At 42.5% G+C, this 26,627-nt stretch overlaps 1 protein-coding gene and 1 pseudogene across 3 annotated transcripts in view; one reads left to right on the top strand and one right to left on the bottom strand.

The window, feature by feature from the left end:
• Positions 1–26,627, bottom strand: part of Ide (insulin degrading enzyme) — a 123,023-nt gene that overhangs the window by 84,033 nt on the left and 12,363 nt on the right. The window lies entirely within an intron of this gene.
• On the top strand, positions 17,058–17,529 carry LOC123461716 (annotated as a pseudogene).

Genomic DNA, 26,627 nt, shown 5'->3' with positions numbered 1-26,627 from the left:
CAGTGCTGGGATTAAAGGCATGTGCCACCATGCCCAGCAATATTCAGAATTTTTTTGAAATTTGTATTTATTTATTTGAGAGAGAGAATGGGCACAGCATGGCCTTCAGCCACAACAAATGAACCCACATGCATGCACCACCTAATGCATCTGGCTTATGTGGGTCCTAGGGAACTGAAACTGAGTCCTTTGACTTTTCAGGCAAGTGCTTTAACTGATTAGCCAACTTTCCAGCCCTGATATTCAAAATTTTATTTATTTATTTGACAGAGAAAGAGGGAGAAGAGAGAGAGAATGGGCGTGCCAGGGCCTCCAGCCACTGCAAACAAACCTATGAGGTCCTTGTGCATCTGGCTAATGTAGGTCCTGGGGAATTGAACTTGGGTCCTTTGGCTTTGCAGGAAAACAACTTACCACTAAGCCATCCCTCCAGCCCCTGATATTCAAACTTTTAAAGATCAATACTACAAGTAATACTTAATGTATAATACTATTTTTTTAAATTACATAATGCTTTACACAGATGGTGCTAGTGATCTTATCCCTATTTAGTGAAAATAAATTCTTTTTTAAAAAGCATAATGGGGCTAGGGACATAGTTCACTGGGTAAAGTGTTTGCCATACAAGTACTACAGATTTGAACTCAGATCTCAGATCTCCAGCACCCATACAGAATGCTAGGCATAGCAGTGCATCCCCGTAATCCCAGTGCTGGAACAATTAAGGCAGGGAATCTCAGGTGCTCACTGGCTACCTAGTCTAGCCAAATGGGTGATTTCTAAGTTCAGTAACAAACCTTGCCTCCAAAAATGGGATGAGAACTGGGCATGATGGCTCTATAGTCCCAGCACTTAGGAGGCTGTGATAAGAGTATCATCAACATGGGGCCTGGAGAGATGGCTCAGCAGTTAAGGTGCTTGCCTGCAAAGCCCAAGGACCCAGGTTTGATTCCCCAGTACCCACATAAAGCCAGATACACAAGGTGGTGCATGGTGCATTGTTTTCAACAGCTAGAGGCCTTGGAATGCCCATTCTCTCTATCTGCCTTTCTCTCTCTCTAATAAATACAAATTTTAAAACAAGAGCAGGAGTATTATCAACATGAGTTCAAGGCCAAACAAACAAAAGGTGATGATTAATTAAGGAAGATACCAACATCAACCTCTGGCCTCTATACACATTCATGCATGCATACACATGTGAACATGCAAACACACACAACTATACAAAAAAAGCATAAAATGTAATACTAACATCTTAGGATATACAGCCACCATTGGAAAATCCAAAAACAATTTTGAAGTAAAAAGGTTGTGGATTTTTTGTTTGTTTTTTGAGACAGACTCACTCTAGCCCAGGCTGACCTAGAGCTCTCCCTGTAGCTCAGGCTGGCCTTGAAGTCATGTGATACACCTACCTCCACCTACCCAAGGCTGGGATTAAAGGTATGAGTCACCACTTCTAGCTAAAAGATTATTGTTATTGTTGCTTGCTTGCTTTCTTTTGAAACAGGGTCTCCTGTACCCAAGGACTCCTAAAATTTACTATACAGCTGAGGATGACCTTGAATTCCTGATCTTCCTGCCTTTAGCTCCCAAGTACTAGGATTATAGGCATGTACCAACATGTCCAGAAAAAAAGCCATTAGTAATGACTATTTTCTACTTCATTAGCCATAAGGCAATTTTAGTATTTTAGTATTAAAGAGAGATGAAAATAATCTGAATACAAAATCTAAAAGATGGTGTTTGTGGCCAAAAATAGGATCACGGGGGGGGGGGGGGGGGGGAGGCGGAGTAGCAATAAGAATTATGCACCAAATACCATGCCTACATCTGCACCCAGCAAGTTTCTAAAGGGAGTGGGGTCAGCGTTCCAGTGAGACATTCCACTAGGTGGGAATAATGTCAGAGAATGTTTCCTTCCATCACCATTATTATTATTATTATTATTATTATTATTATTATTATTATTATTATTATTATTTGGTTTTTCGAGGTAAGGTCTTGCTCAAGTCCACGTTGGCCCGAAATTCACTATGTAGGCTCAGGGTGGGCTTGAACTCATGGCCATACTCCTACCTCTGCCTCCTGAATATTGGGATTAAAGGCGTGCACCACCATGCCCAACAAATCCTTCCATCACTGTTATTTACACCCAACTTCTCTACTGTGGTTGTGGTTGCCTCAGCTTCCAGTGGGTGTGTCACACTGTGGCACTTTGTGTCATCTACAAAGCCTTTACTCAACAATTTTGCAATCAAATTACAAAGTAATAATTATAATAATCTCACAATGTTTTAAGTAAATTTACGATTTTGCACTGGGCCACATTCACAGTTATCCTGAGCTATAGGATGGCCATGACTTGTCGGAGAACCAAGAATTACACATAATTTAAAATAGCACATTTTCAAAGCCTGATGGCCTAGGTTTGATTCCCCAATACCAAGTAAAGCCAGACGCACAAAGTGGTACATGCGCCTAGTTTGTTTCAGTGGCAGGTAGCCTTGGAATAGCCCCCGCAACCCCTCAAATAAATATATTTAAAATAATGTAAGATATGATGATGATGGTACTCTAAAACCATATGGTTGTGAGAAGAAACACTACCTGTTCACCTCTGAGAGGAGATAGCTCACTTGGTAAAGTGCTTGCAATGCAAGTGTGAAGATCTGAATACAGACCCCAGGCATCCAGGTAAAATGCCAGGTACTTGTGGCAGCCTGCCTGTAATCCCAGTGCTCAGGAGGCACTAGGGCAAGCTCTATAGCTATACTAGCCAAAGCAGCAAGCTCCAGGTTCAAGCAAGAGACCCTGTCTCAATAAATAAGGTGGAGAGCAACTAAGGAAGACACATGACTTCAACCTCTAACCTCCACATGTGCACCCACACACATATGAACATACATACACAAATTCTCACACATCACACATGGGGGAAAATTCATGTGAGGTGAGGAAAAGTCAAACACATGGAAGGTACAGGCAGGAGAATCAACAGTTCAAGGTCATCCTCAGGTACTAAGCTACCTAGGAAGTTTGAGGCCAACGTGGGATCCTATCTCAAAAATAAAAACAGAAGGCTGGAGAGATGGTTTAGCAGTTATGGTGCTTGCCTGCAAAATCTAACAACCCAAGTTTGATTCCCCATTGCCCATGTAAAGCTGGATACACAAAGTGACAAATGTGTCTAAAGTTTGTTTGCAGTGGCTGGAGGCCCTGGCACACCCATTCTCTCTGTCTCTCTTTTCTCTTTCTCTGCTTGCAAATAAATATGTAAAAAAAAAAAAATGAAATGAAAAAAATAAAATGATGAACAAAATCTACTTCATTACATAAAAGTAACCATGTAACCAATTCAACTATAGGCTATATATTCCACACTTTTTCAGTTTCAATTTCCCTTACCCATATTTGAATTTCCTCAAACAAAAAATAAATTGTGCCAGGCAGAGTTGAACACACACTTGTAATCATACTACTCAGGAGGCTAGGGCAGAATGATCCAATTAGAGGTCAGACTAGGCTACACAGTAAGACCCTGTCTCAAAACACAAATACACATATGCACAACACTTAAACTGTGAAACAGAGAGTAAGGTGCAGGTAGATAGAAGAGCATGAAATGGAAAGTGTTGGGCCCTGAGAGGGGAAGGGGATATAATTGAGGATGGATTTGTGAGTGGGAAAGTGGGGCTAGAAGGGAAATATCATGGTTTATTGTCTATAATTATGGGAACTGTCAATAAAAAAGTTTAAAAAATTTAAAAAAGTGTTAGGACCAACACAATTATTTATAAGTCATCAAAGTCTATCATAGATACAGATATAACTATTTGGACACTGAAGTATTGTCCCTTAAGTAGCTGAAAATAAGGTAAACATTCTATAATTACACATAAAAATTAATGCTGGGCTTAGCATCAGAGTCTAAGGAAGGTGTAGCAGACAACATGTCTGGTCCCCAAGGTGACAAGAAGGGGAAACAGCTCAAGAGGCAGGCCAAGGAGATAACTGGAAACAATAAGGCTTTCAAGCAGAAACAAACAGGCGCTTAAAGCAAAAGCCATAGGGAAGGGCTCTCTGGCAAAAAGAGAGCCCTTGCCCGTTCCTATTCAAACATCTGGATTCCCTGCCATAACAAATTTTACCAATACAGCTAGAATAAAGTGTTGTTTTGGAGTCTGTTGCACAGTGTAGTCCACTTTTGTAGAAACAGAATATATCAAATGACAAAAATCACACAGCAGCTCACTGTCTCTAGTTTTTACTCAGTTATTCCTCTGTCAACTGTGAATTTAAAGTAAATCCACTTGCTGGGCATGGTGGCGCACACCTTTAATCCCAGCACTATGGAGGCAGAGGTAGAAGGATCACTGTGAGTTCGAGGCCACCCTGGGACTACATAGTGAATTCCAGGTTGGCCCGGGCTAGAGTGAAACCCTACCTTAAAAAAAAAAAAAAAAAAAAAAAAAAGAAGAAGAAGGAGGAGGAGGAGGAGGAGGAGGAGGAAGAAAGAAGAAGATAAAAATAAAACAAACAAATTAAATCCATTCTAGATTCCTGCCCCGCTGCTGTTTGGTGTTTGTTCTACTCTTTTTTTTTTTTTTAATTTATTTATTTGAGAGAGAGAGAGACAGAATGGACACACCAGGGCCTCCAGCCACTGTAAATCAACTCCAGATGCATGTGCTACCTTGTACATCTGGCTTATGTGGGTCCTGGGGAATGGAGCCTCGAATCAGGGTCCTTAGGCTTCACAGGCAAGCACTTAACCTCTAAGCCATCTCTCCAGCCCTGTTTGTTCTACTCTTAATTCTGTATAATCTCTAACTAAACTAACTCATGTGAAAGGCTGTCCAAAAAAAACCCAGTAATCCAACTACTTTTAGACATTTGTATACAGAATCAAAAGCAACTAAAAATTTCTAACCTGGCAATGCTCCAAAATCAAGTAAGTTCAGTAAGCAGGCTGATCCTTACCTTATGGCTGGGAAGTCCTGCCCTGACGGGATGAATTCATCACCAGCTTGCCCGTCTGCCTGTGTACTTATATTTATACGCATGCAATCACATGTCTGTCTATCTCAGCTTCCTCATTAGCATAGCCTTCAGTTCTTTTACTCCTTGCAAATGTTCTTCAATAACCAAGCACTCTAACATTTCAGATGACAAACAAGTGCTAACTAAAATGCTTTCCCAGGCATTATTTGATATTTTAAACTTGTCGAAGTCAAAATTTTAGAAGCAAATAAAATGATTTTCAATTTTAGGGATGTCAGCATACACTGGAAACAATAAGGTACAGAACTGTCAGTTTTCAGCATCCTAATAAACGGGAGAGCTGACTGGTAATTACAATATTTTGTATTTCGTTCAGACTTTAAAGCATCAAGTCCACTCACAGAGGAGAGCTAGTATTGTCGAGCCCTCTGTAATCTGAGGACCGGCAGCACCGGCTCCTTCTGGGAGTTGTTCAAATACAACATACCAGAGCCCACCAGAGGCCAACTCAACCAGACTCTGCCTTTTTAACGGATCTCCAGGTGAGCTGCTTTCCTGGTTTACCTGACAGAAGCTGAAGCTCATGGGGCTTATGTCCCATGCCCAAAATCATTCCACACAAAGTGGCTACTACAACTCAAATTCCTGTATTCAACCTCACCCGCTCCGTACCCAAACAAATATTTAAGGAGGCACTGCACCATGCATATTGGCTACAAAGATAAGCACACCAGAGCCTCTACTCTGCAGGAATCCAGACTAGGAACAGTGGACAGGACAATACATGTTTCCAGTTGTAACAGAGTTGTCTCAGTGGTACGGTAAGCGTGATGAGAGGAGGTGCATCCAAAGCCTATTTGAGAAGGGAGAAGGGACAGCAGTGAGTACAAGCATGCTAAGAGGCAAGGGGCGACCAAAGGAGCAATGAGGAGATATCGATCAAGGCCTGCTAATAGAATAAAGCAAAAGAGGGCTGCAAAGAAGACTCAGGGGATAAAGCACTAGCTGAGTTCGGAACTTCAGCAGACTTGTCACCCCAGCCACATCTACAGGAAGGAGACAGGAGAATCTACCAGAAGCTGGGGAGAGACGGGGGAACATGAGACCCTGCCTCAAATGAGGTGAAAGGTGAGGACAGACACCCCAAAGTTGTCCTCTGACCTCTACAAGTATCCCATGGCACGTGCATGCCCACACTCACACACCCCAGAAAAAAAGAAGGGAGGGAGGGAGACGGGAAGGAAAAAGGGAAGGGAAAGGAGAGAGTGGGGCAGAAAACTGGGAACCATGCGTTAATGAAACTAATCACAACTTCCACTTGGAAAACATGAACTAAGGAGATACAAATCTCTCAGCAGTGGAACACACATGTGCTTAGCATGTGCAAAGCCTTGGTTTTTTTCCAGTCTTAACACCACAAAAATAAAACCAGTCAAAACAAGATTATGGTCTATGATATGTAAAGGCCCAAATTTCGAACTGCCAGCAACAAATTTGCACAACAGAAGGTCATTTCCAAATTCCTGAATCAAGAGTTGGGAAATTTTACTTTGCCTTTTGCTACCTACCCACTTCATTTAAAGTTAGACCCAATTTAGAAATGAGGACCTATCTGAACAGGTGAGTGACTATAGTCAGTATTATAAATCAAAACCTCCCTCCTTTGGGATCCACCCAGCCACTCCCAGAAAGTGGAAGTTGAATGGAAGGGCATTCTAGAGCATGAAGCAAGAGCCCTGAGAAAAAGTACCTGGTATTAGAACTATACCACAAACAACCCTGCTTCCCACTGGAGGTAGAGCAGAGAGGTGTCAAGGTGGTGGTATAAGCCTTGAGGTATCTCAACATAGTGACACAGTTTAAGATCACAATTGTCAGGTTAAAATAAAATTAAAATATAGCAACATGTCTCAGAGAGCCAGCTAGCCATGAGTCTTTCTTTAGTCTTGTATTCCTTCATATATGAGCTGGAATACATGATAAAGGTGAGGATGAACTAAAATCTTATTGGCTAAATGGTATTTCCCAAGTGTTCTAGTTATGTGTCCTAGCCTTCAGGAAAGGAATGTATGATTAACAACTAAAACTTAAATGAATTTGAGTACTTGCAATTTAACTAAATCCTACAGCAATATCACATTAAAGATCAGTCCTTTGGCAAACTGGTACAAGCTTATCAATAGCTGTTAATTCTTTTTTCTTTTTCTTTTTTTAACGTTTAGAGACAGTATTAGATTAAGAGAAGGAAAGAGAAGAAAGTACAGAGAACTCCCCTGCCCCTCCCCCAAGAGAAGGCAGGAGAGGCTAAAAGCCCAATGGCTCATGGAATACTTTCCAGAGGCTGGATAAAGGCTTAAGCAAATGAACTCAACTTCTACTTTACACCTCTTACCACAGGTAACTGCAGAAGGCTTTTACAGGTGCACTTTGGGGACAAGCATCTTTCACAAGCCCTCTTGTGCATAGTTTTCAAGCTATTACAAAATGTGACATAGATGTCACCATATAAATCTAATTCTTTTTTTTTTAATTATTTATTTGAGAGCGACAGGCACAGAGAGAAAGACATATAGAGGGAGAGAGAGAGAATGGGCACGCCAGGGCTTCCAGCCTCTGCAAACGAACTCCAGATGCATGTGCCCCCTTGTGCATCTGGCTAATGTGGGACCTGGGGAACCAAGCCTCGAACCGGGGTCCTTAGGCTTCACAGGCAAGCGCTTAACCGCTAAGCCATCTCTCCAGCCCAAATCTAATTCTAATAATCCCTCACACTTAAAAAAAAAAGTCACGTATTTTGTAAAGTGATCTTTGAATCGTCTCATTATCCCTAAATGGCTCACAGAAGTTGTGATGCTTGTCTTCCTCAACCCCAGTAAGTAACAAGAACTCAGTGATAAAGCAACTTGGCCAACTGCAGTCAGTCAAGCAGTTGATCTGTGGCAAAGCAGGAACTGCAGAGAAAAGAGGAAGTGTGGGAGGAGGAGGAGGAACAGAAGCAAACCACTTGGGATTTTTGCTCTGGCTCCCAGTCCTTCCCTGACTCCAATTCTCCTTCCTTATGATGTCAAATCCCTCTACCCCCTCAAATTACAATAGTCCAAAACAAATGCTCTAAGGGCAGTTTTCAAATTTTTACTCCTGTCACATATAAAACAAAGACAAGAGCCTATGACTCTGCCAGAGTCCCTGAAATGGAAGGACTGTCTCAGTCAGGACTCCCTGGAAAAGGAAAATGTAAAGCAGGACTAGATGCATGGCACAGGAAAGAAATCATACAAAACCATCTCTTGTGTGAAAGAGAGCATAAAATAATTGTATCATTAGACACGTGGGTTTACGGATGACTTGTTTTTCAAGGGCATGCATGGAACCACATGAACAGAAAAAAGAAAACTCATAGTTATCCTGGTAGATACAGAAAAAGTATTTGCCAGAGCTTGGAATTTAGCTCAGTGATAGAATACTGGCCTGGCTTGCATGATGCTCTAGGTTCAATTTCCAGCACATCAGAAAAAAAAAAAAAAAAGGCAGGGCGTGGCAGCACATGCCTTTAATCCCAGCACTCAGGAGGCAGAAGTAGGAGGATTGCTTGAGTTCTAGGCCACCCTGAGATTACATAATGAATTCCAGGTCAGTCTGGGCCAGAGTGAGACCCTACCTTGAAAAAAAGAAAGAAAAATTGGGCTGGAGAGATGGCTTAGCAGTTAAGGTGCTTGTATGTGATGCCTAAGGACTCACACTTGATTCTCCAGGTCCCACGTAAGCCAGACACACAGTGTTGCAAGTGTGCAAGGTTGCACATGCGCACAAGGGGGCACACGCATCTGGAGTTCGATTGCAGTGGCCGGCAGCCAATTCAAGAGCTAGGTATGGTGGCCCGCGCCTTTGATCCCAGCACTCTGGAGGCAGAAGTACAAAGACTGCTGTGAGTTCAAGGCTACCCTGAGACTACATAGTGAATTCCAGGTCAGCCTGGGGAGAATGAAATACTACCTAGAATTTTTAAAAAAACACCAAAAAAAAAAGGCCAATCTGTTGGCCTCAAAAAATTTTTTAAATAAAAAGAATTTAACTATAACAAATAGTGACTTTTAAATTTTTTTGGAGGGGGGATTTTGTGAGGTAGGGTCTCACTCTAACTTAGGCTGACCTTGAATTCACTTTAGTCTCAGGGTAACCTTGAATTCATGGGGATCCTCCTACCTCTGCCTCCCGAGTGCTGGGAATTAAAAGGGTGTACCACCACGCCCAGCTAAAATTTTTATTTATTTGCAAGCAGAGAGGGGAGGGGAGGGGAGGGGAGGGGAGAGGAGAAGAGAAGAGAAGAGAAGAGAGGAGAGGAGGGGAGGGGAGGGGAGGGGAGGGGAAGAGAGGAAGGGAGGGGAGGGGAGGGGAGGGGAGGGGAGGGGAGGGGAGGGGAGGAGACAGAAAGAATGGGCACATCAGGGCTTCTAACCACTGCAGACGAACTCCAGATGCATACACCACCTTGCGCATCTGGTTTTATGTAGGTACTGGGGAATCAAACCCATCCATTAGGCTTTGCAGGCAGTCACCTCAACTGCTGCACCATCTCTCCAGCCCAATAGTGACTTTTAAAAAGAAGTCAGAGCTAGGTGTTGGTGGTGCATGCCTTTAATCCCAGCACTCAGGAGCCATAATTAGGAGGATTGCCATGAGCTCTAGGCCACTCTGAGGATACAATAGCGAATTCTACGACAGCAGGAGCTAGTGAGACCCTACCTTGAGGGGGAAAAAAAGGTCAGGGAACTAGAAAAATGAGAAAAAAAATCCAATATCTGAAAAAGAATGCCTACAAAAACTATACCAATTATCACACTCAATGGGAAATAATACAGAAACTCTTAGCTCCATGAGTACTGTCTGGTAATGCTGGTCAGCACAATAAAGAAAAACAAAGAAACAAAACATAAACATGAGAAAAGAGTTGGAGAGATGGCTTAGCAACTAAGGCTCTTGCTGTGAAGCTTAAGAACCCAGGTTCAATTCCTCAGTACCCACATAAGCCAGATACACAAGGAGGCACAATTGTCTGGAGTTTGTCTGCAGTAGCTAGAGGCCCTGGCATACCCATTCTCTGTTCTCTCTCTACCTCTTTATCACTTACTCTCAAATAAATAAGATAAATTTTTAAAAAGTGAGAACAGGAAAGGGAAAAATCCACATGACTGTGCACACAGAAAATAGCAAGAATCAACCGACAACTTCTACTCCTGTACAGGTTAGAATGTAACAAACTGATGTAGCTTCAAGGAATAAAAGGCCACAATGTGTTGTAAAATCATACTTTTACACATGTTGAAGAGTTGAAGGACTAAGAAGATGAACTAGAATTCCAGAGGAGAGAGACCCTAGGGTTGAACTGAAGATCTCCAGACATCTTCTCTGGAGGTATTTGTTAGTTCTGAGTGTAGTCCCAACAGAGGGACTCTACTATATAAAAGGATGATGTCATTAAGGCTTTTATTGACTAAATTGATGTGGCAGGTTAAGCTATAAGTAGCCCCAAATTTCTGGCTAATTTTTTTTTTTTTTTTTTTTGGTTTTTTTCAAGGTAGGGTCTCACTCTGATCCAGGCTGACCTGGAATTAACTCTGTAGTCTCAGGGTGGCCTTGAACTCACGGCGATCCTCCTACCTCTGCCTCCCGAGTGCTGGGATAAAAGGCGTGCGCCACCATGCCTGGCTTTCTGGCTAATTATAACTGACTCCATGGAGACTTCCTTCTATCCTTCCTCCCCTTCCTTCTTTTTGACAGGGTCTCATGTATCCCAGACTGGCCTCCACTCACTATGTAGCCAGGGATGACCCTGAACTTCCAAGAGCTAGGATTATAGGTGTGCCCTACTGCATCTGGTTTATTTGGTGCTGGGGAACACTGTGCTTTGTGCATGCTAGGCTGCCACTCCACCAACTAAGCAACATTTCCACCTCTCAAGGCAGCGTGCCAGAATGCCTATAAGTAGACAGCTGGGCTAGGGAGATAACTCAGTGGACTCAGCACTTGCTGGACAAACATGAGGATTGAGTTCAGATCCCCAGCACTGTGTAAATGCTATACAGGTGTGTGGCACATGCCTGTAACCCCAGCACTTGGGAGGTGGAGAAGGGGATCCTCAAAGCAAGCTAAACTATAGACTAGCCAAATTGGTGAACTCTGTGTTCAAGTTACAGGACAACCCAAAATCTCATACACTGGTATGGGAATACAAGCTGATAGAATTATCTTCATAGACAGTTACAATATAAAGGCAGGCATGATGACTTATGCCTATAATCCCAAAGGCTGAGGCAAGAAGACTTCCCTGAGTTCAAGGCCAGCCTGAGTTAGAGTGAGATGTTGTCTCAGAAATAAACTTAGCAGCTGCTCACAGATCTTTCACTGTGAAGCCTGCCTGCTTCTCTTACTCTTAGGAAGTGTAAGTTTTCTTTTCCCCTCCTCCTTTCTCTTCTTTGGATGCTGGCTGAAACCCTCAGCTTGCTTGTCCTGATGCTTTGGGGTTTTCCCACCTTTTTCTCAATAAATCTCCTTTACGCCGGGTGTGGTGGCACACGCCTTTAATCCCAGTACTCGGGAGGCAGAGATAGGAGGATTGCCATAAATTCAAGGCCACCCTGAGATGACAGAGTTAATTCCAGGTCAGCCAGGACCAGAGGGAAACCCTACCTCAAAAAACTAAAAAAACAAAATAAAATAAAATAAAATAAATAAATCCCCTTTGCCTTAAAAAAAAAAAAAAAATCAGGGCTGGGAAGATGGCTTGGTGGTTAAGGCATTTGCCTGCAAGGCCAAAGGATCCAGGTTCAATTCCCCAGGACCCACGTAAGCAGATGCACAGGGTAGCACATGTATCTAGATTTTGATTGCAATGACTAGAAGCCCTGGTATGCCCATATCCATTCTATCTACACCCCCTTGCAAATAAAAGATTGAATTTTTTAAAAAGAGAAATTATGGCACAAGTGAATAGTATAAATCAGTGAACATGAATAATAAAAGGTTGAGTGAAAGAAACTAGGTTCAAGAGTGAATACCAGATGCTTGCATCTATATAGAGTGCAAAAGTCAATCTAGTTATGCCTTTCCATCAGGATGATCATTACCCCTGGAGGCAGGAACAGTGACTAGAAGGCTTCCTGGTCATATGCTGGTTATATAGGTATGTTCAAGTGTGCAAAAATGCATCAAGGTGGGCTGGGGAGATGGTTCAGCTGTTAAGGTGTTTGCTTGCAAAGCCTAACAGAGGCCCTGGCACAACCATTTGGTCTCTCACTGTCTGTCTGTCCATCTATCTTTCTCTCTCTGATTGCAAATTAAAAAAATATATTTTTTAATTATTTTTTTTTCATTTGAAGAAGAGAAAGAATGGGCATGCCAGAGCCTCTAGCCACTGCAAACAAACTCCAGATGCATGTGCCCCACAAGGCATCTGTCTAACGTGGATCCTGGAGAATCGAGCCTCGAACCAGGGTCCTTAGCTTCACAGGCAAGTGCTTAACCACTAAGCCATCTCTCCAGCCAATAAAAGTATTTTTTAAGTGCATCAAGCTGAGCATGGGGGTACATGCCTTTAATCTCAGCACTCTGGAGCCAGAGGTAGAAGGATGATATACACCTATATATATCATTTACATATGGATTATCTTACTTATAGATGTCTTTGAAGCAAGAACAACAAAGATAGTTTACAGACTGCTGTCACAGTAGGGCCTGGTGGTGCAGACTTGTTATCCCAGATGCTTAGGAGACTGAGGCAGGAGGATTATATGTTCAAGGTCAGCTAGGGAAACTTAGGGACACAGTGTCTCAAAACAAAAAGTACAAAAGAGGGGCTGGAGAGAGAGCTTAGCAGTTAAGCAGTTGCCTGTGAAGCCTAAGGACCCCAGTTCAAGGCTCGATTCCCCAGGACCCATGTTAGCCAGATGCACAAGGGGTGCACACATCTGGAGTTTGTATGCAGTGGCTGGAGGCCCTGGTGCACCCATTCTCTCTATCTGCCTTTCTCTGTGTGTCTGTTGCTCTCAAATAAATAAAAACTGAACAAAAAGTACAAAAGAGGATTGTATGGGTGTGAAAGCACATCTTTAATCCCAGCACTCGGGAGGCACAGGTAGGTGGATTGCTATGAGTTCAAGGCCACTCTGAGACTACATAGTGAATTCCAGGCCAGCCTGGGCTAGAACAAGACCTTACCTTGAAAAAAACAAACCAAAGAATCAGGTGAAATGTTCACATGGATCCACTACATTGATAGGGACACATGAAGTGCATCAGATTTAGGCAGTCTTCATAAGGTTTCTCTAGTAAAATACGTGAAGTAAGCTTCACTAGGGCATAGTGTCTGGCACAAAGAAGGCATCTGCAAATAACAGCCTTATTATTAGACTCATCATCATTATTATTATGGTCCTATGAGGGTGAGATGTACATAAGCTGCTTCAATAACTACCATGTTATTGCTTACATTCTTAGCATGTGCTCATGTAAATTCCCATAGTATATTGTCATCTGTAGAGGTCAAACACATTCATTGGAACATCCAGGTAGGAGGATCACTGTGATCACTGTGAGTGTGAGGCCACTCTGAGACTACAGAGTGAACTCCAGGTCAGCCTGGACTAGAGCAAGATGCTACCTTAAATAAAAAATAAAAAAAGCATTCATTGGGCAGGTATGTTACTTTGTAAGTCTACCAGGAAAACAAGTAACTAATTATCCTTCTATAATTAATTGCTATAGGTGAGGCAACGTTTAGTCAGCAGTTCTCAATGGGCAACAATTTTATCCCCACCTCCAGAGGACATTTGACATTGTCGGAAGACATTTTTGATGTACAAGAGCTAGGATGCCAGTAAGCACCCTACACTACATATGACTGCCCCCACAGTGAAGAATTATCTGGCTCAGAATGTCATTAATGCCGAGGATGAAAACCCCTACTATATAGATCTGACTTTATCACCCAAAACACTGGATAATCACTGCAACCAGAGCTGGGGATGCAGTTCAGCTGGCACAATGCTTACCTAGCATGCATGAAACCATGGGTTTGATCCTCAGCCCTGCATTAAAACAGACTGTGGCACACATGCCTGTAATCCCAGCACTTAAGAGGTGGAGGGAGGAGAACCAGAACAAGTCATCCTATGTTCCATAGCCTCAGCTACATGAGAGAAGAAAAGAGAGAATTGGATATGAATCACTGTAACCAATTCTATTTAGTTAAACTAAGCTCAGTGAACAGCCTCATCAAAATGAAAGAAGCTAGCTATCATAAACTCCTATTTACCAACCTACTTACTCCTAACCAGAAAGGCTTAAAAAAAGAAGTGGGCTGGGCATGGTGGTGTATGCCTTTAATCCCAGCACCTGGGAGGCAGAGGTAGGAGAATTGCCATGAGTTCGAGGCCACCCTGAGACTACATAGTGAATTCCAGGTTAGCCTGGGCTAGAGGGAGACACTACCTCGGAAAACCAAAAGTGGGGGGGAGGAGCAGGAGAAGGAGGAGGAGGAAGGAGGAGGAGGAAGGAGGAGGAAGGAGGAGGAGGAAGGAGGAGGAGGAAGGAGGAAGAAAGAGGTGGAGGAGGAGGAGGAAAGAGGTGGAGGAGGAGGAGGAAAGAGGAGGAGGAGGGAGGAGGAGGAAAAAGATGTTGCGGCACACACCTTAAATCCCAGCACTAGGGAAGCAGAGGTAGGAGGATTGCCCTGAGTTTGAAGCCACCTTGAGACTACATAGTGAACTCCAGGTCGGCCTGAGCTAGAGTGAGAGCCTACCTTCAAAAACAAAACAAAACATTTAAATAGTCAATTTTCTGGGCTGGAGAAAAGGTTTGCCTGTAAAGTCTAAGGACCCACATTTAATCTCTCTCCAGATCCCACATAAGCCAGATGCTCAAAGGTGAGGCAAGTACTTGAAAGGTCACACATGCCCACCAGGTGGCACAAGTGTCTGGATTTCAATTTCAGTGGCTGAAGCCTTAGTGCACCAATTCTTTCTCTAATTAAAAAAATTCTAAAAAATTTTTGAAGTAAATTTTTGGGCTGGAGGGATGGCTTAGTGGTTAAGGCATTTGCCTGCAAAGCCAAAGGACCCAGGTTCAATTCTGCAAGACCCACGTTAGCCAGATGCACAAGAGGGCACATGCATCTGGAGCTCATTTTTATTTATTTATTTATTTATTTATTTATTTATTTATTTTTAAGAAAGAACCGGAGACTTTAAAAAGAAAGAAAGAAAGAACTGGAGACCTTTTTTTTTTTTTTTTAAAGAAAGAACCGGTGGAGCTCGTTTTTAGTGGCTGGAGATCCTGGCACGCTCATTCATTCCCTCCCTCCCTCCCTCCCTCTCTCTCCCCCTACCCCTCTTTCTCTTTCTCTGTCAAATAAATAAATAAATGAAAATAAAATATAAACAAAAGTCAATTTTCTAGGGCTGGAGAGATGGCTTGGCAGTTAAGGTGCTTGCCTCTGAAGCCTAAGGACCCAGGTTCGATTCTCCAGGTCCCACATAAGCCAGATGCACATGGTGATACATGCGTCTGGAGTTCATTTACAGTGGCTAGAGACCCTGGCATGCCCATTTTCACACACACTCTCTCTCTGCCTCTAATAAATAAATCAGAAAAAAAAACTTAAGTTAGTTTTCTTATCCCCATCTAGCTAGCTGCCTACATCTCTGAAATTACATTTCTGCTATCCCACTCAGAAAAACACATTTTTTGCTCTAAAGTAATGGTGGAATTATCAATGAATTCTAACCACACATCTATGCTGGACACTATCCATTACTAATCCAGTACAAAGAGGTAGAGCCAATAGGAATAGAAACTGAAGGTTACCCTTGGCTAACATACTAAGTTTGAGGCCAACCTAGGCTACATACAAGTCTGTCTCAAAAACCAAAAAGCTGCTTAATGGGCCAGAGAGGTGGCTTAGCAGTTAAGGTGCTTGCCTGCCAAGCCTAAGGACCCAAGTATGATTCCCCAGTACCAACATAAACCTGATACACAAGGTGGTGCATCTGGAGTTTGTTCACAGTGGCTAGAGGCCCTGGTATACCCATTCTGTCTATCTTCCTCTCTCCCTCACTCTCTCAAATGGATAAACATCTTTAAAAAATACTTTTGGGCTGGAGAGATGGTTTAGCAGTTAAGGCGCTCACCTGTGATGCCTAAGGATCCAGGTTTGATTCTCCAGGTCCCACATAAGCCAGATGTACAAAGTGATGCATGCATCTAGAGTTCATTTGCAGTAGCTAGAGGACCTGGCATGCCCATTCTCTCTCTCTCTTTCTGTCTCAAATTTAAAAAAAATGCCTTTCCAAAAAGCTGTTTTATGAAGCTGGTGAATTTTTATAAGACTTATGAAAAAATTAAACACAATGCCATCTAGGAAAATAATGAAAAACTTTCAGAGGGCAGATCTACCCAACATTAAAACATACCAGAACCGGGCTGGAGAGATGGCTTAGCGGTTAAGCACTTGCCTGTGAAGCCTAAGGACCCCGGTTCGAGGCTCGACTCCCCAGGACCCACGTTAGCCAGATGCACAAGGGGGTGCAAGCATCTGGAGTTCGTTTGCAGTGGCTGGAAGCCCTGGCGTGCCCATTCTCTCTGTCTACCTGCCTATTTCTGTATCTCTCTCTCTCTCAAATAAATAAATAAATAAAAATTAAAAAAAAATACCAGAACCTAGCATATGTAAAAGGCCATAAATAGTTTGATCCCTAGTGCACACATGTGTGTACACATACAAAATCAGAATGGCACTGAAGCACAAGACAAGTAGATCCATAGAAATGACTAGAAAGAACAGAATCAGACTCAAATACATATGAAAATGTATTTGTCCAAGGTGGCATTTCAACTTGCTGTAAAAAAGCAAGTTCTAGGAACCTGAAGGTGCCAGAGTCTACGACTGGATCTCCGCGGCCGTGCTCCCCGAGCCTGAACACAAACTTGTTTTCAAACTTTGCTCCATAAGGCTTTGAAAAACTAAATAGTATTTCCTGAAACTGTACAGAATAAAAATGTCTGTAACATTGCATACAAATGTGGGAGATATCAAAATAGAAATCTTCTGTGAGAGGACACCCAAAACATGTGAGGCACTGGAAGAGGAGGTAACAGTATCTGGGGCAAGAAGTTTGAGGATGAATACAGTGAATATCTGAAGCGAGATGTTCGAGGTGTTGCATCTATGGCTAATAATGGCCCAAATACAAATGGATCTCAGTTCTTTATCAGCTATGGCAAGCAGCCACATTTGGACATGAAATGCACAGTATTTAGAAAGGTAATCGACGGTCTGGATGAATTGGAGATGGTCTGGATGAATTTGGATGAATTGGAGAAGTTACCAGTAAATGAGAAGACATATCAACCTCTGAATGATGTGCACATCAAGGACATAACCATTCATGCCAACCCATTTGCTCAGTAGCTATAATAGACCAGGATAGATACTTGGCAAACTCTTCACTGGAACATGCATGTTATGGGTACCCCCAGGTTTTTCTTTTTCTTTTTTTTTTTTTTTTTTTGAGGTAGGGTCTCACACTACCATTACGAGTGTATTTATTTAATGTTAACATAACATAGTGCCTTATTACATGTAAATATTCTTGTGTTGTTTAAATGTTTTTATTGATTTGTTGGCAGAGAGAGTGAATATGGGCACACCAGGGCCTCTTGCTGCTGCAAATTCCAAATGCATGCACCACTTCATGCATCTGGCTTTACCTGGATACTGGGAAATTGAACCTTGGCCGGTAGGCTTTGTAAGCAGGTGCCTTTAGCCACTGAGCCATTCCCCCAGTCCCATTTACTATGTTCTGTTTATTTTCTGAGGAATGATGCCAGTATATTTGCTTTTCAGTTCTTTTGTTTGAATCAGGTTCTCACTTTATCCTAGGTTGACAAGGAACTCACTTTATAGTCCAGGTTGGCCTTACACTCAGAGATCCTCCCGCCTCAGCCTTCCATGTGCTGGGATTAAAGTATAAGCCACCAGGCTTGACTGGCATTTTGGCTCATGAGAATTTATTCTTGAGCTGGAGAGATGGTTCAATGGTTAAGGTACTTGCCTGCAAGGCCTAAGGACCCAGGTTTGATTCCCCAGTACCCACATAAGCCAAGATGCACAAGGTGGTATGTGCATCAGTAGTTTGTTTGTGGTGGCTAGAGGCCCTGGCACACTCACCCACTCTCTATCTGCCTCCCTGTCCCTCTCTCTCAAATAAATAAATATTTTTTTAAGATATTTTTTGTCATTTTTATTTCTTTATTTGAGAGTGACAGAGAGAGAGGGAGAGAAAGAGACAGATAGAGAGGGGATGGGTGCGTCAGGGCTTCCAGCCACTGCAAACGAACTCCAGAGGTGTGCGCCCCCTTGTGCATCTTGCTAACGTGGGTCCTGGGGAACTGAGCCTCGAACCAGGGTCCTTTAGGCTTCACAGGCAAGCATTTAACCACTAAGCCATCTCTCCAGCCCAGTAAATATTTTTTTAAAAAAGAAAAAAAAGCAAGTTCTAGTAGATAAAGGAACAAAACATCAAAAAGAAAATTATAAATTATACAGTACTGGAAAAGATATTTGACTTCCTCTTTTAACCTTAGTGCAGAGAAAAAGTTCTGACTCAAAAAAAAAAGAAAAAAAGAATCATCATTCAGGGGGATAGACCAAACAGCAAAACCTATGAACTCTAGATTTGGCAATGAGTTCTTAGTTATGACATGAAACGTGCAAACAGTGACAGAAAAAAACATAACAAAACAAATTAAGACTATTTCAAGCTTTCCCGTGTAGCAAGGGCTAGACATAAAGCTCAGGGGTGGGGCATCTGCCCAGCATGCACCAAAGCCTCCATCCTTATCTCAGAACCATCAAGTAAGAGTTCTCGTACCTGGGTGTTTAAAAGCATTTGTTATGCTGGGCGTGGTGGTGCACACCTTTAATCCTAGCAATTGGGAGGGAAAGGTAGGAGGATCACCTTAAATTCAAGGCCACCCTGAGACTACATAGTGAATTCCAGGTCAGCCTGAGCTACAGTGAGACCCTACCTTGAAAAACAAACAAACAAAAAAAAAAGCATTTATTTTTGCTTCCTTCATTTTATAACTACCTAATTAATAAAGAAACAAAGTTATCTATGGTAGTTAAAGCTAAAGGGTCTTTGAAAAGCATTAAGGAAACTAGACGTGGTAGTTCATGCCTTTAATCCCAGCACCCGGAAGGCAGAGGTAGGAGGATCACTGTGAGTTCAAGGCCAGCCTGAGACTACATAGTCAGCCTGGGCTAGAGTGAGACCCTACCTTAAAACAACAACAAAAAGCATAAGGGCTGGTTCAGCGGTTAAAGGCACCTGCTTGCAAAGCCTACAGGCCTGGGTCCAATTTCCTACTACCCAGGTAAAGCCAGATGCACAAAGTGGTGCTTGCAGGGCTAGAGAGATGGCTTATCAGTTAAGGCACTTGCCTGTGAAGCCAAAGGACCCAGATTTGATTCCCCAGTACCCACATAAGCCAGATACACAAAGTGGCACATGTTTCTAAAGGTCAACTGTAGTGATTAGACAGAGGCCCTGGTGTGCCCATTCTCTATCTGCCTCCTTCTCTCAATGAATAAATAAAATATATACCAATTTTTTTCCCTAAGTTACAAATTTAAGATGAGAACCACTCTATATTTAAGTTCCCATTTGTCACAGCACCTTATTTTACAGCCACCAAACAGAATATCTTGAGGGAAAAGGCAAGATACTAAGGTTTCTAATATAAGGAGACTCGGTACCCTTCCTCATCACTCTGTTCCCTGAATTTTGTAGGCATCATAGAAAAACAGGCCTTGGTTGGGGGTGATGGCGCACACCTTTAATCCCAGCACTGCATGGCAGAGGTAGGAGGCAGAGGTAGGAATATCTCTGTGAGTTCAAGGACACCCTGAAACTACAATAATGAATTCCAGGTCACCCTGGGCTAGACTGAAACCCTACCTCAAAAAAAAGGAAAGAAAGAAAAGCAGTTAGGCCTTGTACTCCGCTCTAGCTACAAACTTCAAGGACACTTAAAACAAAGGATTCAGGTTTTCAAATACCCATACTCCTCAGTGGAATAAGGAAAGCATTCTTAGGCCTCTTGTGGCCTAGCATGATAATTAAAGCCTATGTAGAGGAAGAGGGTGTATCTGCAAGAGGAACCTGCAAGAACAGCTCCGACTGGCTGCCACAGCTCAAACCAAATAAACAGGGCCATCCATCATTCAACAGGCAGCAAGGTGTAACAGAGCTTGAACAAAGGCTTCAAAGGCAAGGATATGGACTGCAGAGATGGCTTAGTGGTTAAGGTACTTGCCTGCAAAGCCAAAAGACCAAGGTTCAAGTCATCAGAACCCAGGTTCAATTCCTCAGGACCCATGTAAGCGAGGTGCACAAGGTAACACAAACATCCGAAGTTTGTTTGCAGTGGCTGTCTCCTCCTCTCTATCTGCCTCTCTGTGTTTTGTTTTGTTTTTCAAGGTAGGGTCTCACTCTAACCCAGGCTGACCTGGAATTCACTATGTAGTCTCAGAGTGGCCTCAAACTCATGGCAATCTTCCTACTTCTGCCTCACAAATGCTGGGATTAAAGGTATGTGCCACCACGGCCCGCCAACCTCTCTGTCTTAAATAAATAAAAATATTTTTTAAAAAGGCAAGGAGATGGCAGTAGCCATGAGAAAGTGGTCACCGTACCGCAGGGTATAAAAGTGTTGTATGTTGAGAGCAATGCGGACCACAGTCCTCACGAGCAGGCAAGAAGTATGTTCTTTTGGTTTTATAGTTCACAGTTTAGATACCCGGACTTTGGGGGTGTTTGAACAGTATTGGGATTGGTAAAAACTATGGGACTTTCAAAGTTGGACTGAATGCATAGCAGTTTACATCATGCATGGTCATCAAAAATGGTCCGGGGTAAAATGTAATAGTTTGAATTAGGTATCCCCCATAAACTCATGTGTTCGGAAGGCCTGGTTCCCAGCAGATGGCAATTTGGGAATTGAAACCTTCTTGCTGCAGGTATGTTGCTGGGGGTGCACTTATGGAGATGATAGCCAGCTTCCCCTTGCCAGTGTTTGGCTCAATCTCCTACTGTTCTTTCCAACTGTCATGGCAAAGGTGATGTCCAACCTCTGCTCACGCCATCCTTTCCCCTGCCATCATGGAGCTTCCCCTTGAGACTGTATGCCAAAACAACTTCCTTCCCATCTGCTGCTTTTGGTGGGGTGCATTGTGCCAGCAACATGAAAGTAACCAGAAAAGAAAAACTGGTAACAGTGAAGTGGAAGTTTGTTGCTGATATAAACCTGAATGTGTGGCCTTTAAAAAAATTATTTTAATTTATTTGGAAGGATAAAGAGAGAGACTATGAATGGGTTCACCAGGGCCTCTAGCCACTGCAAACAAACTCCATATGCACGTTCCTCTTTGTGTGGTTATTAGGGAATCAAACTCTGGTCCTTAGGCTTTGCAGGCAAGCACTGGGCCTTTTTGAACTGATTGGAAACTTGGTCTAAGAAATGGCTTGCATTGTTGAAGGCAGAGTTTGATGGGCCATTCTGGTCAGACTTGAAAGACCTAAACACAAAAAGAACTGTGAACTGTGAGGTATGGCTTATAAGGGGAAGAAAAAACTTTGTCTAGACTGGGCTAGAAGCAGTTTGTCTGATAGACTTACTACCTCTTCCCATATCCTGGAAACTTAAGCAAGGTTGCACTGCATGGAAATGGACTGGTGTGAGCAGAAAGATATGGCACAAAAATAAATAAAAACAATCAGCCAAAACTGCTGTCCGTTCAGCCACAATTGTTGGTGAGATTGGGCCAGCTGTTCTACACCAGGACAGCAGAAAGCATGATGACTTTTTGAAAGTAAGGGGCCTGAATGCTGCAGGAGTGTCTTGCTCTTCAAAGTTGACTTTACTCCCCACTGGATTAACAAATTTAGTAGTCCATCTGATAGTACGAAAGAAAGGATCATTGTATTTGCAATGAAATTTATTTTGTTTTTGAGGTATATTGGCCATGGGCATTGTAAAGCAAGCTTGTTGGAAATTCCTGTGTGGAGGCCCAGTAGAGCAGAGGATGAACTTGGAGGCCCAATAGAGCCAAGGATAAACTATGGAGACCCCAGCCAGGACTATAGGACTGGCTGCCAAAGAGAGCAACTGATTTGGGAAGGAGTTTCCCTTGGACTGTGAGCAGCCTGGCTGGAGGGGCAAAACTGTAACCTCAGAAACTGCATCATTGATTAGAGATACAGGATTTGATGTTTGTCCTGTTTGGTTTACATCTTGCATTGGTTCAATCTTTTCTTGCAATGCCATATTTCAAAAGCTAAAATTGACCTTGCAGTTTTAGATTGAAACTGAAGCTGTGAGAACTTGTCATCTGTTTTGAGTTTTTGTTTGTTTGTTTGCTTGCTTTTGTGGGGCAGAGTCTCATGTAGTCCAAGCAGGCCTTGAACACACTATGTAATCTGAGGGTAACCTTGAACTTCTAATCCTCCTGCCTCTATCTCCTGAGTGCTGGGATTACAGGTGTTTGCCACCATGCCAAGTTCAAAGTTTTCAATATATAGGCAGATACAGAAACATACACTTACAAATGTGTTTGCATGAATGTGTTTATATGTATGGTCAGGAATATATACATGAATAAGCATGCATGAATACATGCATTCATAGTCATATAAAGTACCTATTGGTTTGTATAAACATATTTCCTAGCTCTGTCCACTATATCCTTCCCTTCCTCCCTAAAGAGCAATGGATACATCTAGCGCCAAGGACTTGTTTGTTTTCTAAATTGTGTTCTGCACTAAAAGCAACCATAGAGGTTAGAGAGATGGTTCAGTAGTTAAAGGTACTTGCTCGCAAAGCCTGATGGCCAGCACCTACCTAAAGCCAGACTCACAAAGTAGTGCATGTGTCTAGAGTTTGTTTGCAGTAGGAACAAACCCTGACATTCTTTCTCTCTCTCTTCCTCCCCATTGCAACTAAATAAAATATTTAAAAATAAATAAAGAAAGAAAAGCAACCACAGCTCTTAGGAGAAATGGTTGATGTCATAATTAGGGCAGGAAAACACAAGATAAGCCAGAACATTTGGAGTGCCAAAAATAAAGTGCTGAAAGAATGATTAGCCATTAAATGGACAGAAAAGCTAGTATTAAAAAAAAATCCCAATGTGCGGGGCATGGTGGCACACACCTTTAATCCCTGCCCTAGGGAGGCTGAAGTAGGAGTATGACTGACATATCAAGGCCAGCCTGAGATTACATAGTGAATTCCAGGTCAGCCTAGACTAGAACAAGACCCTACCCCCCCCCACACACACACACACAAAAAAACTCTCCCAATGCCCATATTTGAAACAACTTAAGCATTAGAACAAATAATGATAGTAATGAATTAAAACTAGTCAACTAGAGATGGAGAGATGGCTCAGCAGTTAAAGGCACTTATCAGCAAAGCCTGCAAGGCCAGGTTCAATTCTCCAGTACCTATTCATAAAGCCAGATGCACAAAATGACATATGTGTCTGGAGTTTACATGGAGTGGTAAGAAGTTCTGGCCTGTTCCTCCCCCTCCCTCTCATAAGTAAATAAAAATACTTTTTGAAAAAACTAGTCAAAAAAACCAAAAAACTAGTCAACCAGGTATGGTGGCACATGCCTGTGATCCCAGTACTCAGGAGACAAAAGGATCAGGAGTTCAAGGTTATCCTCTGACATCTGGCAAATTCAAGGACAGCCTGGGACTCATAAACCCTCTCAAAACAAAACAAAACTTGTACATAAAGCAATATATCATAAATTTACACTAAAAGATAAAATGGACAAAACCAAGGGTGGTGGTACATGTTTATAATCCCAGTCCGTGGGAGATTGAGACAGGAGGATCACAAATTCATGGCACTTCTGGGCTACAATACTGAGTTCCAGGTGACCCTGAACTACAAAGTAGGATACAAACTGAACAAAGAGTTTGATAAGAAATATTACACATAAAAGCCTAGCATGGTGGCACATGCCTTTAATCCCAAGCACCTGGGAGAATGAGGTAGGAAGAGCACTATGAGTTTGAGTTTGAGGCTAGCCTAAACTAGAGTGAGTTCCAGGTCAGTCTGGGCTGGAGTGAGACCCTGCCTTAAAAAACACACACACACACTTTAGAAGTACTCCCTGCCACCACCAAAAAGAGATCCTTATGATAACAGGGAAAATAAGACTGGAGAAATGGCTTAGCGGTTAAGGTGCTTGCCAGCGAAGCCCAAGAATCCATGTTCGATTTTCCAGGCCCCATATAAGCCAGATGCATATGGTGGCACATACATCTGGAGTTTGTTTGCCGTGGCTAGAGTCCCTGGCATGCCCATTCTCTTTCTCTCTCCCCACCACTCTCTCTGCGTCTCAAATAAATAAATAAAAATAAATCATTTAACAAAAATAAAGGGAAAAATAATGAGAGTAGAGAGCTAGAATGAACTACCTTAAATTGATCCAAGTAAAGACCGGTAAAGAAAGACGGTGAAAACTGAATTGCTAGGACCTAAGAATATAGATCTCTGTGATCGTCTTGCCAAAGGTAGGAAACCTGCATTTAATCATGAAGAATAATCATTCAAATTCAAGCGAGGGACAGTCTACAAACTAACTTCTAAGAGACAAAGTCATATAAAGCAAGTGGAGACTTTGGAACTATTCTCCTCTAAGAAGACTAAAAGGATATAACCACTAAAGACAACAATGCTAATTCTTTTTTAAGACACAAAACTTAATAGAATTTTGTTCGTAGTTCTTACAATTCTCAGTGTTAGCTGAGCTGAAATCCACTGCCCCACTCAAGTGGCCCAGTCCTGAGGGCAGGGTTAGAAAAACAGATGGGAAAAAGCCCCATTCTTTTTCAGTGCCGCCACCCACCCCTTTCTCCTGATCCCCTCTGTGTTGGGCCTTGAGAGGCCTTGACGCGAGGCCCTAGTGGAACTTCCTGAGCCTAGCTAAAGTTTGGCAACCTGTCTTTGGCCAGCTAGGACTCAGCAAGAAGCCTACTGGCTTCCATGTAGGAGTTGGAATTATTATTTCAATAGTCACATTTTATTATTTTATTATTGGCCCATTCTCCCCCCCCTTTCTTTCTCAAATAAATAAATAAAAATATTTTAAAATAAATAAGCCCTCCAATTGGAGACATGGTTCAGCAGTTAAGGCGCTTGCCAGCAAAACCATAGGACCCAGTTCGATTCCCCAGTACCCATGTAAGCCAGATGTACAAGGTGGCTCATGTGTCTGGAGTTCATTTGCAGTGGCTAGAAGTCCTGGCACACCCATTTTCTCTCTCTCTTTGTAATAAATGTATAAATAAGTATTTAAAAATATTGTAAAGCTCTGTCCATTAGTATGATCCACCTTTCAATTTTCCCTTCCTCCAATTGAACAATAAGAATGTTGGATCTAGGGCTGGAGAGATGGCTTAGCGGTTAAGCACTTGCCTGTGAAGCCTAAGGACCCCGGTTCGAGGCTCAGTTCCCCAGGTCCCACATTAGCCAGATGCACAAGGGGGCGCACGAGTCTGGAGTTCGTTTGCAGAGGCTGGAAGCCCTGGCGCGCCCATTCTCTCTCTCTCCCTCCGTCTGCCTTTCTCTCTGTGTCTGTCGCTTTCAAATAAATAAATATTAATTAATTAATTTAAAAAATATCTGAAACTATATTAAAAAAAAATGTGGATCTAGCTTCCCCCAAAGCCTATCCTGCCGTGAAGCATCAGATTCTAAGACCCAACTCCACCAAGCCTGAAATTTATAGGCATCCTTGTAATTGTAATCAAGTAAAGAAGACTGTCTCTCATCCTCCCACTCCCACAGATATGGCCCGATTCCTTGACCAGTCCTAACGAACTATCTGCTTCTGTATAGAGGAGCACAGTAAAGAAGATAACGACCAGATTAAGACATAAATTTAAGCTGTCCGTGGTGGCGCATGTCTTTAATCCCAGCACTCAGGAGGCAGAGGTAGGAGGATCACCATGAGTTCGAGGACAGCCTAAGACTACATAGTGAATTCCAGGTCAGCCTGGACTAGAGTGAAACCCTACCTCGAAAAGCCAAAAATAAATAAATAAATAAATTAATAATAATAATAATAAAATAAAAATTAAAAAAATAAGGAAAAGAGAAGAAAAATAGAGATAAATTCAAAACTGTGATCCCTCAGACCAACTGTATGCATGGGAATTTCAGAGACAGAATATCTTGGCACCCCACAGATCTAAAAACATTTCAACACCTGGAATCTGAGCTACAAAAGAGGTGGCAGAAAAGCAACTGGCCAAATAGCAACTGTATGATTCAGAAATCAGCATCAACAGAACACCTGGGCCTCGCCTCTTCCTAGAACTCTGAACACGGCTGGAAATCTAAAACAGGCTACACCTGTAATCCCAGCACCCAGGAGGATGAGTCAGGAGGATTGCTACAAACCAGAGGCCAGCACGGAACTACACAGCGAGTACCAGCCCAGGCAAGGTGACATAGCATGACTCTTTCAAAAACAAAATCTTCTAGT

Source organism: Jaculus jaculus, chromosome 1, assembly GCF_020740685.1.
Source record: "Jaculus jaculus isolate mJacJac1 chromosome 1, mJacJac1.mat.Y.cur, whole genome shotgun sequence".
In the NCBI taxonomy this organism is placed as follows: Eukaryota; Metazoa; Chordata; class Mammalia; order Rodentia; family Dipodidae; genus Jaculus; species Jaculus jaculus.
Note: the sequence above shows the minus strand (reverse complement) of the source record. Positions and strands in the feature narration are given on the sequence as shown.